Here is a 6214-nt window from a genome sequence, read left to right as displayed (position 1 = left end):
CCTTCCCCCTCCTCCTCTTCCTCCTCCTCCTCCTCCCCTTCCTCCTCTTCCTCTTCCTCTTCCTCCTCCTTCCCCTCCTCCTCTTCTTCCTTCTCCCCTCCCCCTCCTCCCCCTCCTCCTCCTTCTCCTCCTCCTCCCCCTCCTCCTCCCGGTGGTCATCGCTGAAGGGGGCTCTCCCTGGGGGGAGGGGAATGGGCCTCGGGGCGGGGGACCAGCTCCCTGGTCACACAAAGAACCAAGGGAAACAAGCTCAGCGGGTTCGACTCCTGCCTTTGCACATGAGGCAAAAAATCGGCAGGGGAGGATGGGGGAGGGATGGAGAAGGGATAGGAAAAGGGGGAGGAGGATGGAGCGTGTTTTGGTTAAAGCAGGAAAAGGGCCAGGAGGAGAGAACAGCCATTAGGAGGCCCCGGGTGTCTTTGCAGAGGGCACAGGTTCGGATTCAGGAAGCAGCCTGGAGCTGAGCCTCCGCAGCGCCATTCCCAAGGCTCTGCTGCCCCCTGCTGGCCGCCGCGGGGACGGCAACGCCGATCAATGGAAACCGCCATAGGCTCTGCTGCCCCCTGCTGGCCGCCGCGGGGACGGCAACGCCGATCAACGGAAACCGCCATAGGCTCTGCTGCCCCCTGCTGGCCGCCGCGGGGACGGCAACGCAGATCTGTGAAAAAGGCCCCCAGGAATAGACTCCAAACAGAGCTTCCTGCAGATGGGATTTCCTGCAGGCCCGGGAGAGACCTCTGTCCTTCTGTCCTCCCATCCCTCCCTCCTCCTCGGGGGCTGGGATTAAACGCTTGCACCAGCCCCATGAGCTGCTCTGGTCCCTTTTTCCTTCTCCTTTCTCAGACGTTTGGTTTTAATGGACGTGAGCTTCCTAGGCTCCTGTGTGCGCGCCCTGTGCTCACCCGAGGACCGTGGAGAGGGCAGAGGACGCTGGGTCCTCTGGAACTGGGGTTCAGGGGAGTTTTGGTTGATGGAGGGGTGTTGGGGAGGGAATGTGAATTTTTGTGCAAGAGCTCTGAGCCTCAGGGCCGCTCCAGCCCCTCCTGTCCTTCTAATTATCCTCTTCCTCCTCCTCCTCCTCCTCCTTTTTCTCCTCCTCCTCCCCCTTGTTCTCCTTCTCCTCCTCCTCCTTCTACTACTTCTCATCCTCCTCCTCCTTCTCCTCCTTCTCTTTTTCCTTCTCCTCCTTCTTCTCCTCCTCTTCCTCCTTCTTCTCTTCTATTCCCCCATTCTCCTCCTCTTTCTTTCTTCTCCTTGTCCTTTTCTTTATTATCATCATCATCACCATTATCATCATTTTCTCTCTTCTTTCTCCTCATTCTCCTCCTCCTCTTTCTCTTCCTTTTTTTCTTCTCCTCCTCTTCTCCTTGTCCTCATTATCATCACCATCACCACCATCATCATCATCATTGGTTTTTTCTTTTTCTTTTCTCTTCCTCCTTGTCTTCATTTTCCTTCTCCTCTTTTTCTCCTCCTCCCCTTCCTTCTTCTTCTCCTCTTCCTTCTCTTTCTCCTTCTCCTCCTTCTGTTCCTTCTCCTTCTTCTCCTCCTTCTCCTTCTCCTCCTCATTATCATCACCATCAACACCATCATCATTATTTTTTCTCTTTCTTCTTTTTCCTCCTCCTCCTGCTCCTCCTTCTCCTCCTCCTTTTCCTGTGTCTGATGTGTGGACACATGCTTTCACATGTATGCGTGGGGATGCATTTGAGGGAGGGAGAGGAGAGCTTCGCCTGCTGCTCCCTGCCTTCTGCCTCTCTCTGATGTCTGCTGCAGCCCACACCAGGCTAGCTGGCCCGGGAGGGAGCTCCTGGGCATTCTTTTGTCTCCACTGTAATCTCCACAGGAGCAGCAGGATCTCATACACACTCTATCGCCCTTGGCTTTCCCGTGAGTTTGGGGCATCGGAACTCAGATTCTTTACCCTCTGAGCGACCTCTCCAGCTCTCCTCATCTGTTTTCTCAGTGACCGATACAGTGAGATGAAATATCAATGCGGTTCATTTTCACTGCTCTGAGAGCTGGCGAGGCTGGGTATTTTTTCATGGTTTCTAAATATTTAATTACTTTGGTTGGTTGGTTGGTGTTTCAAGACAGGGTTTCTCTGTGTGGCCCTGGCTGTTCTGGAACTCACTCTGGAGACCAGGCTGGCCTCACGCTCAGAGGTCTGCCTGCCTCTGCCTCCTGAGTGCCGGGATGAAAGGCGTGGGCCTCCACCACCCAGCAGCTCATTTCACGTGTGCGAGGTCCTGCGTGTGTGCGTGTCAGAAGAAGGGGTCGGGCTGGAGAGGTGGCTCAGTGGTTCAGAGCACTGGCTGTGCTTTCTAAAGGTCCTGAGTTCAGTTCCCAGCAACCACATGGCGGCTCACAGCCATCTATAGTGAGATCTGGCGCCCTCTTCTGGTGTGCAGGCTCACGTGCAGTCAGAACGTTTTATACATGATAAATAAAAGAAATCTAAGAAGGAGGAGGAAGAGGAAAAGAAGGAGAAGGATAGGAGGAGGAGAAGAGAGGAGGAGGAGGAAGAGGAAGAGAAGGAGGAAGAGGAGAGGAGGAGGAGGAGAAAGAGGAGGAGGAGGAGAAGGAGGAGAAGGAGGATGAGGATGAGGATAAAGAGTAGTAGTAGGAAAAGAGGAGGAGGAGAAGTTAAAAGAGAATAAGGAGGAGAAGGAAGAGAAGGAAGAGGAAGAGGAGGAGAAGGAGGAGGAGAAGGAGGAGGAGGAGGAAGATGAGGAGAGGAGAAGAAGGAAGAGAAGAAGAGGAGGAGAGAAGGAGGAGGAGAAGGAGAAGGGGGTCATATCCCTCACAACTAAAGTCAGACATTTGTGAGTCTAGGTGTGGGTCCTGGGAACCGAACCTTTGCCCTCCACAAGAGCAGAGACTCTTCCAACTCACCGAACCATCCCTCCAGTCCCCATTTACAAATTCAAAATTGCCTTTCTCTTCTTTTGAGAATCGCCTGCTCGTTTTCTCAAGAACGAAATGTGTCCCTGGACAGTGTCTCACGTGACCACATAAAGTCTTCAGGGTCCATCATGGTGATTTGTATCTGAGCCCACAAGCAGCCCCGAGTTCAGCGGGGACAGAGAATGGCCCTAGAGTGGGGGGACGTGAAGGCTGGGTCTTCTCCTTCGTGGGAATCGGGAATCGTCCTGTGACCCGCTGAGTCTCAGAAGAAATGTCTCTGCAGGGTCGATGTCCTGGGTCGCGTTTTCCTAGTCCGTGGAGGGACATGTCTGGGGCGGTTTGTCCGTCCAGTCCCAACCAACTGGGGGAGAAAGGCAGCTGCCTCCCACCTGCGTGGACACAGGGCTGGGGGTCATCGGTAGCTGTTCTTGTCCACGTTCCCTGAGTGTGTGTGAGGAAGGCAGAACGTTTAAGATGTTTACGGGGTTAAAAATAAAATAAAAATAAAAGACCAGAGTCAAGCAGAAGAGGAGGATGGGTCACCCCCATCCCCCTCCCCAAGAAACCATCACACCAGACAGCAGGAAGCAGTTTAGAGAGAACGACATCCTGCCCCAAGAGGGGGGGTGGGTGGTTTTTTGGTCTTCCCATAGGGGATGGATGTTGGTTTCAAGGCCACAGGTTGTTAACAGTCTTGGCTGGGGAGGAAGCAAAAGAAAGGAGGTTGGATTGAGGGATCTATTTTTTTTTAATTCAATGTTTAATTTTTTATATGAATTATGGTTTATTCGATTTGTATCCCGGCTGTAGCCCCCCTCCCTTGACCCCTCCTGATCCCACCCTCTCCCTCATCTCTTCGCAATCCCTCCTTCCCTCCCTCTTCTCCTCCCATGGCCCTTCTCCAAGTCCAATGATCGGGGAGGTTCCTCCTCCCCTTCCCTCTGACTCCAGCCTGTCAGGTCTCATCAGGATTGGCTGCATTGTCCTCCTCTGTGGCCTGGTAAGGCTGCTCCGCCCTCAGGAGGAGGTGATCAAAGAGCAGCCACTGAGTTCATGTCAGAGACAGCCCCTGTTCCCCTTACTGGGGGAACCACTTGGACACTGAGCTGCCATGAGCTACACCTGAGCAGGGGTTCTAGGTTATCTCCATGCATGGGTCTTGGTTGGAGTATCAGTCTCAGAAAAGACCCCTGCGCCCCAGATTTTTTAGTTCTGTTGCTCTCCTTGTGGGGCTCCTGTCCCCTCCAGGTCTTTCTATCTCCCCTTTCTTTCATAAGATTCAAGGATCTTTTTTTTTTTTTTTTTCCTTTTTTTACTCTCCTCCTCTATTCCTCTATCTCTCCTATCTAGTGCTAAGGGGGATAAAGGGATGAAGCTACCATTTCAAACTCTTTTGGGTAATTGAGGAATACGAGTTAATAGTCACTTGGTTAAACTTGGGGTCACAGAAATGGTTTCCCTTAGTGTCCTGTAGATGTTCTCAGGGTCAATGGGACGGCAGACAGCTAGAAACCAGCGATGTTTATGTGTTCAAACACATCCTAGACGGTCTTTAAAAACTGCTGAGAGCTACGGAACAGCGCGCTGAAGGATGGTTTCTTAGAAAGTCTCCGCTGGGCAAGAAAGGGCCTTTGCCTCGCGCCCCGCAGATGCCAGGCGGCAGTTCAAGCTGCAGACAGGCAAGACAGGGAAGAAGTCGGCAGGGACAAAGGACTCACATTCTTCAGATTTCCTGCTTCACAAGAAGGGAAGGAATTAGATTCAGATCTGTCTCTCTCTCTCTCTCCCCTCCTTTCTCTCCCTCTGTCTCTCTCTCTCCTTCTGTCTCTCCCTTTTCTCTCTTCTCCTCTCTCTCCCTCTCTTTCTCCTCCTTTCTCCCTCTCTCTTCCTCTGTCTCCCCCTCTCCCCTCTTTGTCCCCCTCTCTCTTCCCTCTCCCTTCTCTCTCCTTCTTTCTCCCCTCTCTTCCTTTCTGTCTCTCTCTCTCCTCCCCCTCTCTCACCCTCTCTCCTTTTCTCTATCCCTCTCTTTCTCTCTACCCCTTCTCCCCTCTCTCCCCTTCTCTTCCTCTCCCTGTCTCCCCCTCTCTCTCTTCCTCTCTCTCCCTGTTTTCCTTTCCCTCTTCCTCTCTTTCCCCTCTCTCCCATCTCTTTCTCTGTCTCTCTGTCTTCCTCTCCCTCTCTCTTCCTCTCTCTCCCCCCTCGTTCTCTCTCTCTTTCTTTTCCCCCTCTCCCTCTCACACACACATACACACAACTCAAGAACTCAGAAGCCAGAAGCAGGTGGATCTCTGAGTTCGAGGCCAGCCTGATCTACATCCTACATTCAAGGCCACTCAGGAGCACAGAGCGAGACGCTGTCACAAACAAACAAACAAACAAACACACAAACTTCTCACAACACAAAGGTATTGCGGGCATCTGATATCCTAGTCAATACCAGGTTCCTCAAGGCTTTCCTCATGAGGAATGGAGGGCCTTAATGATTTGTTCCTTCTTCTCTGCAGCCCCGAAAGCCCAGGGGATTGTGATTTCTGCTGAGGGGGTTCAGGGCCTGGGAAGCGCAACTTGGGGTCACGCACGCGGGGAGGGAGATCCCAGAGGACTCAGAGCAGGGACATTGGGGGTGATGGATGGAACGGGGTGTCCCCAAGTACCATGCACGATTAGGGGAGCCCAGACCACCCCCCCCCGGGTCTGCTCGCACACCCAGAGGTTGTCTGCTCTGCTTCACAGTTTCTCATTCCTGTTCATCTTCCATCACTTCCTGTCTCCATCCCTGCTGGGCTCCTCCCCCTTCCAGAAGCTGCTGACGTCACTACCTCGCAGAGATGACCATCCTGCCCAGGGGACCTGGGTCTTTGGGACCAAGCCAGGGGACAGGAGCACAGAGGGGTCCATTCGTCCACCTCCTCCCCTCCCCGTGAGAATCATCCAAGCAAGGAGAGAAGAAAAAATGCAGGTTCTGGGGACCTGGACCCCAGGGGGTCAGAGGACAGACCATCAGGGCTTTGAGATGTCTCTGGTGGCTTCCGGCGTGGAAGGCTGGGCTCAGGGCCGTGGGTCCCTGAGTGAAAGGGAGCACACGTGGCCCCAAGAAGGTTAGGGGTTAGGGGTGTCTCAAATCTTCTCTGACTCATTTCAGGCCTAACTCACCTCTTCCTTTCTTTCCCTCTCTCTCCCTCTGTCTCCCTCTCCCCCTCTCTCTCTTTCCCCTCCCTCTCTCCTCCTTCTATTTCTCCTCCTCTCCCACTCTCTCTTTTCCTCTCCCACTCTCTTCCCCTCTCTCTCCCTCTACCTCTCTCTTCCC

Source organism: Psammomys obesus, unplaced genomic scaffold, assembly GCF_907164565.1.
Source record: "Psammomys obesus unplaced genomic scaffold, mPsaObe1.curated_primary_1811, whole genome shotgun sequence".
NCBI lineage: Eukaryota > Metazoa > Chordata > Mammalia > Rodentia > Muridae > Psammomys > Psammomys obesus.
Note: the sequence above shows the minus strand (reverse complement) of the source record.